The sequence below is a fragment of the Nomascus leucogenys genome, chromosome 7b (genome assembly GCF_006542625.1).
Source record: "Nomascus leucogenys isolate Asia chromosome 7b, Asia_NLE_v1, whole genome shotgun sequence".
Lineage (NCBI taxonomy): Eukaryota > Metazoa > Chordata > Mammalia > Primates > Hylobatidae > Nomascus > Nomascus leucogenys.
Genome location: NC_044387.1, coordinates 42,254,462 through 42,269,102, shown reverse-complemented (window position 1 = coordinate 42,269,102; position 14,641 = coordinate 42,254,462). Strand labels below are relative to the sequence as shown.

Here is a 14,641-nt window from a genome sequence, read left to right as displayed (position 1 = left end):
CCCAGTTCAGGGGAGTATACATATATAAAGGTTCTATTTCTTCCAGTCACTGCCTTTAGCTATACCTAATTCATTCTCCGTTTCTTGTCACTTTATACTATCTGGGATAGATTCCATAAATTTTCAGTCATCCTGAGCCATTAAAAATCTGTTATTTTAAAGCATCAACCTCAAATTTGATTTAAGTCTCTTCCCTCCTTTGGATCTTTCTTGTGTAGTTTTTCAGAGGGCTCTGCAGACCCTTTTGCTCCACAGTTTCTTAACCAGGAGATCCAGCTTGAACTCCACCTCTTCTTCCTACCATCATCAGCACATGCCCCCACCACATAGCTTCTTGATACTGCCCTCCCCCAATCCCTGCACTTACTCAGGCAATCACCTTATGGGGAGGGCAAGATGTCTACAACCTGGCTATCTTCTGACCCAAAGTCAACTCACTCATCTTTGCCACAAACAGTGGTAGAGCAGATCAGAACCCTCTCCTTCCCAGTGTTTCTCTTTAGGTGCTTCTTCCCCCAACCCAGATTTACGTAGAGACAAATTAGCCAGTTCATGACCTAAGCAGATGTTTAACCAGGACATCCATCCATTCCACTGAGGTAGCCAATCTTGCAGGCCCCCAGCCTCTGAGCTCTTCTGTCTTGCCTTGGTGAGGAGAAGGGAGGTGAATCATCTCTTCTCTCTGTGGGGAGGGGAGGTGAATCATCTCTCATTCCAAATCCTACAGATTCTCCAGTTTCTCCATTGAGGCTCACACTTTCCTCTCTCTATTCCTTTTTCATAAAGACAAAATTGGGGAACAGTCATATGTGGTAGGCTCAGCTTTGCAGACTCTATGGAAGCCTTGAGGAAGGTCTCATGATTGGCTACTCTCTTCAGAAAAAAGGGGGCTTTACAATTTCACACATGTTGTTCTGTGTTCTGAGCCTTGGTGCCAAGTCTGGAGAAACCCTGTTCAACATCTTGTTACACTCTTCTCTTTGGGCTGGCTGAATCAGCTGGGGTCTACCAGTGAGTGGCAGAAAACTTGACCCAAAATGGCCCCGGCAATGAGGAAGTATGTTGTATCACTTAACTAAAAAGTCCAAATGGGAAGATCTGGCTTCAGGCCATATTGATTCCTGGCTCAAAGGGCATCTCCTGGTCCCTAGCTCCACTTCATTTCCTCTGGATGAATAAATAGTAGATGGAAGAGTTGTGGGGTCCTTGCGGAGGCCCCCAAGTTTCACATCATTACAAGCCAGCTATCCCAGTTGTGCAAACAAAAGTCCTGGAAAATGACTTGGGTTGTGTGCCTGTCCCTGACTGTCTCATAGTGCTCAGTGATAGCTGATGCCACTCTGAGGATCAGTTGAAGTTTGTCAATAACTTCACTCCATTCCTTCTAACCTCTTTTGGTATCCATCAAAGAAGGCCATGGATTTTCCAGATCAAAATGTGTCCAAACATAAATTGAGGGCATTAGATACATGCTAGGACCTGAGTTGAAGGTATGGGCTTGGTAACATAATGTAGCTATTTCTGGGTTTCAGACAGGCATAAAGATTAGTAAGATCAGTTAAAAATGTTGAGCCTTAGAGTAAGACAGGCCTGGATCCAAATGATTGCTTCACCAGAGCAAGAAACCTTGGATAAGTACTTAACTTCTCTTGAGACTCAGTTTCCCCAACTAGAAAATGGGAGTATTGAGAATACCCAAATCATTGGGTTGCTAAAAGGATGAAATAAAATACCTGGCACAATTATTATATTTCTTAATATATAAACATATGTTATATAATAAATATAATATATTTATGTATGTATTAGTCTGTTCTCATGCTGCTATGAAGAAATACCTGAGACTGGGTAATTTATAAGGAAAAGAGGTTTAATTGACTCACAGTTCCACATGGCTAGGGAGGCCTCAGGGAACTTACAGTCATGGCAGAAGGGGAAGCAAACACATCCTTCTTCACAAGGCAGCAGGAGGAAGAAGTGCCGAGCAAAGAGGGAAAAGCATCTTATGAAACCGTCAGATCTCGTGAGAACTCACTCAATATCACAAGAGCAGGGTGAGGGTAACCTCCCCCATGATTCACCCACCAGGTCCCACCCACGACACACTGAGATTAGGAGAACTACAATTCAAGATGAGATTTGGATGGGGGCACAGCCAAACCATATCAATATATGATTTATATAATAAAATAACATATATTATTATATAATGTCTGGCACAAGGAGATGCTCAATAAGTACTATTTTTGTTGCTATACTTTCTCCTCCGGGCACACAGAGCAATACTGTGGAAAACCATGCTAAATTATGAAGGATTTTCCTTATAATTTCTAGAAGTGGCCAATTTGATAGTTATCCCAGGCAGTAAGCAAATTTTCCTGCCATTTCTCCTATTATTATTTTTAAATAGCAAATGGAGAACCTAGCATGAGAGATGGAGGGTGAAGCAGACTTAAGTATATGAATTGTCTTAAGCACTGATGTGTTTGTGTATATGCATATATATATATCTGCATATGTGTATATGCGTATATATGTATAGATGTGTGTATGTGTATATATGTACATGCATACATATGTATACGTGTGTGTGTGTGAGACTAAGATGTTTATGCTAGGATTATGCTAGCAGAGATTCTTTGATCATTTCCCAAAAGTAACACAGGATACTTTGCAAGCTATGCCAAATTTGAGACACATATGAATTTAGAAACACTGCAAGACATTGCTGAGGCCTTCCTCTCTTAGATATGTTTCCACAGAAAAAGGAAAATCAAGGCATTTTTGTGGTGTCATTTAAAGTGAAGCAATCTTGCTCAAATTTCATATTTAAGTAAATTGTAAAAATACTGATGACATAAATTCACTTTTCTAAAATGCATTTTTACATTTATTTATTTACTTATTTATTTATTTTTATTTTTTTAGATGGAGTCTTGCTCTGTCACCCAGGCCGGAGTGCAATGGCATGATCTCGGCCGACTGCAACCTCCACCTCCTGGGTTCAAGCGATTCTCCTGCCTCAGCCTCCCAAGTAGCTGCGATTACAGGCATGCGCCACCATGCCCTGCTAATATTTATGTATTTAGTACAGGAGGGGTTTCGCTATGTTAGCCAGGCTGGTCTCAAACACCTGACCTCAGATGATCCACCTGCCGCGGCCTCCCACAGTGCTGGGATTACAGGTGTGAGCCACCGTGCCCAGCCAAAATTTATTTTTTTAAATAAATAATACTAGAATTACACTTGAGAGATTTCTTTTTTGTATCAACTAAAAACTGTGACTTTCTGTGATCCAAACGTTTGTTTCTTTGGGAGACAGTAACAACGAAGGTAATCTTCCCAAGTATACTACATGAATTATGTGGAAATATTTGGTGTAACTACATAAATGTAAATATAACAAGAGCCTTTTATTTCCAAAATGAGCTTCAATTTAAGAATAAGATATCAACTAGCACCCTCTTGTGGAAATGATTATTTTAGATGTTGGAAAAGAAAATCTTACACAAGCAGCATGGTGGCACACCTATCATAGATGTATTTTTTTCCACACACTCTTGATGACTTCAAATTAATTGTATACTTTTGTTTTTACACAGAGTCTAGGAGAAGATGTTAACATGCAACACAGTGATGATTGCAGATTTATACTCTTAAGACATTTTTTTCTCAAGTAGATCTTCAGCTGTCATCTGATTCAATTAGTCTAAGAATTTTAATTTATATTTCACTTCAAAAGGTTGAACTAGATAAGTACACGGAAATACAAATAAAAGTACTTTTTACAAGCTTTAAAACTGTGTTGTCCCCTATCTGTATTTTTTTCCTCTAGCATCTGCCTTGCTAAAAGTTCTCTTGATGCCTCCTCCCGGGGGATAGGTTCTGACCCAGACCTGAACCAGTTCTGACCAAATGTGAAATCCTCCAGAAATGTCAGCCACCCTGCCTACCTCCAATTTTTGACTGATTGTTTTGAGACAGGGTCTTGCTCTGTCATCCAGGCTAGTGTGCTGTGGCATGACCATAGCTCACTGCAGCCTTGCACTCCTGGGCTCAAGCAATCCTCCTGCCTCAGCCTCCCAAGCAGCTAGGACTTACAGGCGTGCTCTATCATGCCCATGCTTTTTTCTGTAGAGATGAGGATTTCATTATGTTGCCCAGGTTTGTCTCAAACTCCTGGTCTCAAGCGATCTTCCTGCCTCAGCTTCCCAAAGTGCTGAGATTACAGGTATCAGCCATCACACCCGGCTCACCTCCAGCTTCTTAGTGGCTGGCCACCTTTGCTATATGAAAGTATATAAAAAAGAACAGTCACACTTGTCTAAGAGTGAAAGTAATTCTTGGGCTTAGAATTTTCTGGTACTCAAAGTATTCAAAGATAGGATGGTTAACTGCTTAGTAGGCAATTGACAGAATGTGTTCAAGTTCAGTTAGTTATTTGGGCTCAATAATCTTCATGGTCCCTTCCAATCTGACATTCTAAAGCCTTTCTATTTAGTCTAATGGCCAGCCCCACTGAATGAACTAATCACTGCCATTCCTCCTCTTTTATTCCTGAGATGGTCATGAAGATTTTAATGTAGTCCTTGCAGCATTGGTCTGTACTTTCCCCCGAAATTATTCTTTCAAGTAAACCATCAAGACCTTCAAAGGGCCATTCAAAGTGCACATTAGGCCAGACAAGGTGATGCATGCCTGTAATCCTAACACCTTAGGAGGCTGAGAAAGGAGGATCACTTGAGCTCAGGAGTTTGGGACCAGCCTAGGTAACATAGGGAGACCTTATCTCTACAAAAGTAAAAATAAAAAACATTAGCCAGGTGTGGTGGTGTGCATCTGTGGTCCCAGCTACTTGGGAGGCTGAGGCAGGAGGATCACTTGAGCTCAGGAGGTTGAGGCTGCAGTGATCCATAATCACACCACTACATTTCAGCCTGAGATATATACCTAGAAAAATTGACCCTAAATTCTCAGCCACTAACCTGTCAGTATGCATACAAATTCAGGTATCCAGACCCTTAGATCCTAAGAAACAAACTGGAATGATCTCTTTGGCTTTTATTTCATATAATGCTGTAGAAAAAGCCTGTCTGGCCACAATGGAGTAACATGGACCAGATTTACCCTTCTGGTTTAAACAGCTAAAAAACTGGACAAAATATATGAAACAGCAGTTTGGAGGACACTGACCATCAGGGATTGAAGAACAGTGACTCCTGAGAGATGGAAAACCAATGAGGTAGACAATACAATTGGCACAGCTCACTGCTTGGTGAGAATTTCCAGATTGCAAATAAGAGAGAAACCAGGCAGAAACCAGTGGTTTCCTTGAGTTGAGAAGAAGGAGATGAGAATCTGGGGAAGCCAAGTAAGCTAGACCACCAGAGAGGAGGGATGTGAACAGAAGGGGAGCTCTGAAGACCCGCTGAGGGCTCCTTTAAGCATCCAGCTGAGTCCTGATCAGTACATGTGTGAGGAAACTACCCAAGGCCAGAGAAAGAACCAAGGTAGAGAATCAGGAAAAAAATCCATAGAACTCACAGGTCTAGGATTAGTGCCTGTCCCCGGCAGCTGACTGGAAAAACTTCATAATTCACAAGACATTGGGTAGAGTACTCAGAAGAATTCTGCCACAGTAGTGGGTAAAATTAACCCTAGACTAACACTGGCTTGATCCTGCTTAACAAAATATACAAGTAAATCCCCAAAGAGTTAATTTAGGATTGTTATGTCTTTTGCTTGAATGGGGCCTTTTATTATTATGTATTAATAATATCATGCCTTCTCTCTAATACTACATCTTGCCTTAAAATCTATTTTGTTCCATGTGAATATAGTCATATGAGCTTTTTTTTGGTTAGTGTTTACACCATGTATCTCTGTTAATTTATTTTCAATCTACCTGCTGTTTTCCCTAGCTTGATTTCCCTGTGCAAGAGTTTAGAAAATGTCCTCAAAGAAAAAAGCTAAAATGAGTATGAGATTTGCCATGTGTGTTTTCCTTCTCTCGGGAACTTTAACCCTTGCTATCAGGTGCCTGCTGATGATAGTGGCGGAAGGCAGATAATGCCTAGGCAGATGGGGCGGGTCCCCAGTGAAACCTGACCTTCAAGCTGGAAAGTGTCCCGGGGATATCCTCCAACTGGATTGAGGACCCACCTTCCCATCTGGTGCACTTTCCTCTGATTGTTCCCCATTCTACACCGATTTTACACATATCTACCCTTTCCTAATTAGTTTTCTACACTGTCATGCCCATATTTGAGTGGCGTCTTCACTTTGACCTTTTTTGGATACTCACAAACCAATCAGCACACACTCCCTATTCTGAGCCCATAAAAAGCCCCAAGCTCAGCCATACTGGGGAAATTTCCTGTCTTCAGGTAGGAGAACCAACCCCTACATCCCCTTTTTTTGCTGAGAGCTTTCCTTTTGCTTCATAAATTCAACTCCACTCACTCTTTGATGTCTGTGTGCCTAATTCTTCCTGGTCATGAGACAAGAACCTGGACCTAGCTGAACAAAGGAGCCAAAATCCTGCATCAAAGACAGTTGTTTAATACATCTTTTCACTTCTTACAGTTTTTGTGAAAAGGTAAGCATGAATCCAGCTACTCCATCATGACCAGAACTGGCATTGTCCCATCTACTATCTAGCTTCCAACATTTTTCTATTGTTTTCTCTCCTGGCCTCCTCATCCTTGTGGGTTTATGCCTTTTAACATCGTTTTTCAGAGGGAGAAGAGGTAAACAGGTGCTCAACCTACTGTGTTTAATCAGAAATCCTCATCTCTGCTCTGCTGGAGTTTTGCCTGAAATTGCACCTTTGTATACTTGTTTGCTTTCTCCCCTTTCCCTACTTACCTTTCCCACTTCCTTGCCAGTATTTCTGGGGAGCATTTCCTTAATAAATGACTTTGTTTTCCCATTTCAGGTGGTACTTCTGGGAACCAGGCCTAAGGTAATTCAGCATACTGTAATATTCACCTCTTAAGTTAAAATGCATTTATATTCTATAACCATAATTTCCATGTTTATTTAAACTTGGTTGTATATTTAAATAGTTCAGTTTGCCATTGGTCTTTTTTACAATGGCTTTCACTTTAATTCCTGTTTGATTAGATTTTATTATATGGAAGGTTTCATAAGATAGTCCTATGTGTACTGTATTTCCCAAGTTACTTCATATTTGCCTGCTGTCTTTATAGCTTAATGATAATATGTCTGAATGTTAAGACATTTTAGGCTCAGTTTCTTTCCCTCAGCATTTTGCAGACAATGTTCTGTACCTTTTGATAATAAATGTGACTGTGAAGAAATCACAAAGTAGCTCAATTTTCATTCAGGTGTAACTTTTTACATTCTTCCCAGATACCTGAAGACATTTTATTCTTAAAATTCAATAAAGACCAGGAAATATTTCATTAGGTTTCTAAATTTTATGGGAATACACTGTCCTTTGAATCTGTAATGTAAATTCCTCCTTTACTTCAGAAAGTTGTCTTCTATTATAACCTAAAAGGTATGTCATATTCCATTTGCTTATTCTTACTCAGGGACACAGATTAACTTTATATTCTGTGGGTTTTATATCTATTCTGTCTTTATCATGTTATCTGTATTTGTTTAACTTATTTTCTTTTTTTCTGTGTTCATTGAAATTGACTCCAGTGTTTCCTCCAGAACTGCAGTTGAATCAATAGCTGCTAGCCAAGTGTGGCTATTTGAATTTAAATTCATTAAATAAATTATAAAGCTTAAAATTCAATTCCTTGACTCCACTAACCACACTTTAAGTGTTCAGTAGGCACTTGTGGCTACTGTATTGAACAGCGCAGTTACAGAACATCATGATCACTGCAGAAAGTTCTTCGGGACAGTGCTGTTCTCAAGCAATGAGTCTCTACCACTTGTGGCATTTTTTTCCTTTCTCATTTATTTATTGCTTGCTTCTGTAACTGTTATCATATTAGTCCTTAACACTTTCTTATAACCTTTTATTTCTATGTTATGATTTTATCTTATCCTCAAAGTGTTCTTATACAAATTAGTGTCCTTGTAAATTCTTGGGGTGTGAAGTACACTAGAGAATTTTCCCTTCGGGAGGAGGTTTGCTTTCCACTAGAACATATCCTTTTGTCTATTATTTGCACACTACCTTTTTCATATTAGCTTTATTTATTTTGGGCTGAAATATATATTTTCCCTCCTTAAACTGGTTTATGTTTTTCCTGTTTGTTTCTCATTTTACTGAAACTTATTTGTCCAAACCTAGTTATCCTGCTGGTAATGTGGCTGAATTCTCCCTTACTTCTTTTCTCTTTTCCTTACTTTATGAACTACACTGTAAGGGTCAGCAAATGTGGCCTGTGGGACAAATTGGCCCATCTCCTCTTTTTGCAAATGATTTCACTGAAGCAGAGCTACACTCACTCTTTTGCTCTTTGCCTCTGGCTGCTTTCATGCGCAATAGCAGAGCTCAGTAGTTGTGACAGAGATCACATGGCTTGGGAAGTCTAAATATTTACAGTCTGGCCTTTTACAAAAAATTGTGCTGACCCCTGAAGTGCAGTGAAGAATTATCTGTAGCCCAGGGGCATGGGGTAGGGTGAGAATAGACTTGGAAGACATCCTCCATTAGCCAAACTGGGCTGTTTCGCATTTGCAGTTTTGTTAAAGGTCTTCGGTCTGGGTTTACTTAGTGTCTTAGTTCGGGCTGCCATTTCAAAGTACTTTAGATCAGTTGGCTTATAAACAACAGAAATTTATTTCTCACAGTTCTGGAGACTGGAAGTCTCAGATGAGGGTGCCAGTATGGTTGGGTTCTAGTGAGGGTTCTTCTGAGTTGCCAATGGACAATTTCTTGCAGTATCTTCCCATAGAAGAGAGTGTGAGCAGGCTCTCTAGGGTCACGTTTATAAGGGCATTAATCCCATTCATAAGGGCTCCAGCCTCATGACCTAATTACCTCAAAATGCCCACCTTCAAATACCATCGGCTTGGGGGTTAGGATTTTAACCTATGCATTTTGGGGGGACACAGACATGCAGTTCATAACACATCACATCACCAGGTATATTCTCTTTCAGTCCAGGAATAAACTTGAGATTCAGATAATCCTCAATCCTTAGTTCAACTTGGACCTCTGAATTCTGCTACTTTTAAGGAGATGTAGCTCAGTTTATACTCTTGCCGTATACTCAGGCATCAATCATTTCTATGGCCAGAGCTGAAAGGCTAATGAAAAGTAGATCTGGCTTCCTTACTGGGCACTGTTAAGACTAGAATAACTTTGCCTGGGCCATCCACCAAGGACTCTGGGCTCAGGCCCTTTCTTACCGTCACTGCCTCAGTTCTTATTTCTATTTTGATGAAGACTTCTGCTTCACCAACTTCCCTTTGGTGAGATATTGCAGACTTCTTTCCTCAGCTCTCCTTCTTAACACATCTGAAAAGGCAGTTTTAGGAGCTTTCTAGAGCCCACAATATGCTCCTTAAAAGCGGTGGCTAACGCCTGTAATCCCAGCACTTTGAGAGGCTGAGGTGGGCAGATCACCTAAGGTCACGAGTTCGAGACCAGCCTGGCTAACAAGGTGAAACCCCATCTCTGCTAAAAATACAAAAACATTAGCTGGGCGTGGTGGCACATGCCTGTAATCACAGCTACTCGGGAGGCTGAGGTAGGAGAATCACTTGAGCCCGGGAGGCAGCCGTGTCAGTGAGCTGAGATCACACCACTGCACTCCAGCCTGGGTGACAGAGTGAGACTCCATCTCAAAAAAAAAAAAAAAAAAAAGCTTTGGTTTTCATTGTTCAACAACATCTGTGTGGTATATTTTTCTGTTTTTAAAATCCATTTGTTGTGCATATCTTAGATCTTTGCAGAAATGAAATTACAAGATCTGGCTTTCCTCTGGCATCTGAAACTGGGGGATTTGATATATACATTTTAGAAAATGATCAGTGAAGAACATATTTGCAAAAAGCTCCTGTAGCCATGTTCTTTCATTTTAAGGTGAATGATTTGCAGTTGGAATAACTAACCACAAGGAGGTGTGCTTCTTTTGACCTAAATTTCCTTGAATAAACCAACAAGTACAATATATACGGTTTATTCTGGCTTTTGTTTTTATTTAAAATGACCAATGAATAAAATTACACAACATGGATGTAGCATTTTAAAATTACCTCCTTCAATTATAAAATTGACTTAATATTTTGTACACCTACAAGGTGCAAGGCACACTGCTGGGCTGTTTGTTAACAGCATACTATACTCTATGTCTTCACAAGTCATTTGCATAGAAAGGTGCTTGAAATTCTGTGTGATTTGTTAAAATCAGTAATTCCAGATGGGTTTACTTCAAACTAGTGATACAATGATAGAAGCAGGAGGCAGAGAAATTTTAGGCAGAAAAGGGAGGGTCCCTGACAAAACCCCACCCTCAAGCCAAAAAGCCTGAAACCGCAGCCCAAAGTAGAGAACTTCTCTCCCTTTTGTCTGCTCAAATGTTGCTTTTTCCTAAATTACCCATGGCCCACCCTTCCCACCATCCTGTGCTATAAAGACCACAGACTCAGCCAGCAGAGAGGAGAAGCAAGTGGACCTGAGGGACTACCTACGGCTGGATGTCAGAGAAGTGGCTTGATTTCAGAGGGACATTTTGATGGTGTAACTTTGGAGAAAAATCCAGCCAGAGATGGCAGGACTTCAGGGGAAGGTTACCTACCCAGCCCATCCCCTTTTCTGCTCTCCTTCCTGCTGAGAGCCACTTTCACCGGAAATAAAATACCCCACATTTACATCCGTCAATTCTTTTGTGTAACCTCATTTTCCCTGAATGCAGGACAAGAGCTCAGGAGTCATGAGTGCAGATACAGAAGGCTGTGACACCGGCCCTTTACTCTTGCTTAGGGCAGCTGCCTCATGCAAAAAGGCAAAGGGCCCACTGAGCCGTTTACACTTAAGCCACCTACGGATGGTAGAGCTAAAAGAGCACTATAACATGTCCTCTGGGTATTGGGAGTCACATGCAGCCCCTCAGTCGCTGCTGCAGGGCCCTGCAGAGTTTGCTCCTGCTGGAGCCCAAAAGTGCTCACCCTGACTCCTGCATCCTCTCACCTGCATGCTCCCTCCCACGAGGGGTGGAACACAGTGCGTCCAAGTGAGTGGAGTTTGATCCCACTAGCGCCGAAGTGGCCGGGTTGTTCCAGTGCTGGTGCACTCCAGTACTCACCCTCGTTCACTTGTGCGCTCCCTCCCATGAGGAGTTGTGGGCAGCAGGCTGAGTAAACACCTCTGACGTGGGTCCCAGGAAGGGGTCAGGGAAATATCCTGCTTCGGTAGTCCTTCAAAAAGTAACTACTGCAGTATCTATTTTTTAATAAGAAATTTAAATATTAAAATATGTTAATGACATTAGTCCAATGTCTACGGATCTCACACCACATAGTCCAAACTTCCTCAGACAGAAATATTTTCACTGTTCAAAAATTCTGCCGCACTGGGAAATAAAGGAGTAGACATAGGCTGAGATTTGAAAATCTATTACTTGTATTTTTTTTGGTCATAGAATATGATTATAAACCTCAACTTTATTACTGACTTAAACAAGGTCACTAAAGCATTTCATGAAGAGTTCCTGATAATGGGCTACCAGATATCTAGGACTAGATACTATTTAGTAGCTGAAAATGATAGCAGAAAATATATGGGCAGCAATAGAAAAAGAATGTGACTAAACATTTTTAGCAATTTGATATATTTAGATTTAAAAAAAATCTGTGTAAATGGATGAATAGGTTGGATTTTAGGGAAAAAAATAGGCTGAGTTCAATTAGAGACTGAACTGTAACATGATAAATCAGAATCAAGTGACAAGTTTTATATACTATTTTAATAGCATAGAAAACAAAACCATAAAAACCTATTACCTATTGGTGAAACAACTGATAGAACATCTAATAACTTTTAAATCAAGTTTAGCCTAAAGCTGCCTCCTTACAAATTTTAAGTTTGGCCTAAAGGTTTCTCAACACACAGTGAACTGTAACCTAACTGCATGTGTAAACAGGCCGTGACCTACTCTTATACCAATCACTATGTTGCAGCCCATCAAAAGCAGCCAACTGTTCAAACCTTGTTCAAGTAAGGTAAATACCAAGCTGTAACCAATCCAGCTGTTTCTGTACCTCATTTTCTTTTCCTATAATTTATTTGCTTTTTTTGTCCATAATTCTTTCACCACGTGGCAGCACTGGAGTCTCTGAACCTGTTCTGGTTGGGAGAGGGGCACAATTCACAAATTGTTCTTTGCTCATTTTAATTTGTCTAAAGTTTTTCTTTTGACACAATGAACTCTGATTCTGCCAGATGTTTCTGGGAAAATTGTTTTTCAGAAAAGGCAATGAACATTTTTGATAATTTTCTACTACACGTGTGTCTGGAGTTGGTTCCTTCCGGTGGGTTCTTGGTCTCGCAGCCTTCAAGAATGAAGCCTCAGACCTTCGCGGTGAGTGCTACAACTCTTCAAGGTGGCATGGACCCAAAAAGTGAGCAGCACCAAGATTTATTGTGAAAAGCAAAATAACAAAGCTTCCACAGCATGGAAGGGGACCCAAGCGGGTTGCCGCTGCTGGCTGGGGGGGCCAGCTGTTATTCCTTTATTTGTCCCTGCCCACATCCTGCTGATTGGTCCATTTTACAGGGTGCTGATTGGTGCATTTACAATCCTTTAGCTAGACACAGAGCGCTGATTGGTGCATTTAGAATCCTTTAGTTAGATGCAGAGCGTTTATTGGTGCATTTTTACAGAGTGCTGATTGGTGCATTTACAATCCTTTAGCTAGACACAGAGTGCTGATTGGTGCATTTATAATCCTTTAGCTAGACAGAAAAGTTCTCCAAGTCCCCATTCGACCCAGGAAGTCCAGCTGGCTTCACCTCTCACAAGCAATGTTATGTTTCTGATCTTCTAACAGACCGTTCTGTGAAGGTCTGAGATGCTCCTACATTTCTAGTCTCATGGAATCTCATCTTTGTTCAATCCGAAAACAAAATGGAAATGTTTTTGCCTCAACTTGTTTTTTTTCTTAACCAAATAGGATTCCTTATGGTAAAAATAATTGGGAAAATGGTGGCTCCAACTATGTTTTCACAAAAAATTGTAGCTTAAGTGAAATGCAAATGTTCATAAAGTCATTTTGTTATTACTAAATAATTTATATACCATTGTGATGATTCACTGATTTAATTAATGAATTCATAAGAAATGTAATATCAAAGCCTATGGAATAAGCCTGGAATTTTTTGGTATCAGTTTTGCTTGCATATCCACAAATTATAGATGGGTCTGTATTTTGTAAAAAAAAAAAAAACAAAAACAGAACTGTGTCATATCTACAGCGTAATGAATAAACGACGTGAACAGAAACTTCACAGAGAAGTGCTCAATGAAAATATGAAAAGATTCACCTCATTAGGAATTAGAAAATAAAAAAATGAAAGCAAGGCAATATTATTGACATATAGTTACTTGAATTTATCAACAAAATAACTGGTGAAACTGATAGGATTACAAATCATCAGATTATTGTTTATTTGTAAGAGATAGTTGCTCCTAAAATATTTCCTAAAATAAAGATTATGAAAAATATAAAGAAACCTGAATTGATATTTTGTAACTGTATGTTCCCCCTTTGGGCAGTTTCCTTTTTTTTAATATTCTGATGTCACTTACATTTTATTTTATAATCATAATCCCATAATTGATATCTTAGTTTTATGTTTGAATGGATTAAAATCTCAATGCCAGTTTTTTTAGTTTTTCGTTTTTCCCATATTAATACCTTTATTGCTGAGTTATTTACTTTGATTACTCTTGATTGAGTGGACTTTTTGCCCAAGAAGGATTTTTAAGAAGGGTTCTTGGGTATTGTGTTTTTTGAGTTTTTGCTGATTTAGGAGAATCATGCCCCACCAGTTTGGCTGTTATATTATGGGGTCATGCTTTCGTTCTCAGCCTTTTTTACACACTGCACATTGCCACCTGCTGGCATCAGATGCCACTGAGGAGTCTAAGGCCACTATCGTCATTCCCTTGTTTTTATGCCTGGGTGTGAATATAATTCTTTATCTTTTATGTTTAGCAACTTTGGTATTCATTGCTCCTTGTCAATTTTTCCTATCAAGGACTCTCCAGCCTCACTTCTCAACACCTCCTTCTTTGCTGGAGGCACACCTGCCTTGCCAACTACTTGCCCTTCTGTGAACTTATTATGCTTCTTCATATCCCTATGGCTTGTCAGAGGCAAGTGAAATTTCTTCATGTTCTACTCCCACTCTTGTGATTTACTGCCACTATTCTAGCAGATTTACCTTCTCAGCATCTTCTCACTCCCCAGGCGACACAACCATTTTCCGCTTCCACCCTTGAAATGTAACACATATCTTTAGTATTACAGGGAATTATCATTCATATTTAAAACTCTCCTACCCAGGACTGTGAGCTCCAAGGAAAACGACGTGTAACTTATATCCACTTAATGACGCAAGCAATTTAAAGCCAAGAGTTCTTGTTGGCAAGAATTGGGCAAGTTGGATGGACAGTATACAATTACCGAGCAGCCAATAAACAGG

The 14,641-nt window shown here is 40.1% G+C and overlaps 1 long non-coding RNA gene across 1 annotated transcript in view; it reads right to left on the bottom strand.

Annotated features, from left to right (window-relative positions):
- Window positions 1-14,641, bottom strand: part of LOC105740038 — a 29,442-nt gene that overhangs the window by 14,016 nt on the left and 785 nt on the right. The window contains exon 2 of the long non-coding RNA XR_001116050.2: window positions 11,241-11,377. This is a non-coding gene — a long non-coding RNA (uncharacterized LOC105740038). The remainder of the gene's footprint in view (window positions 1-11,240; window positions 11,378-14,641) is intronic.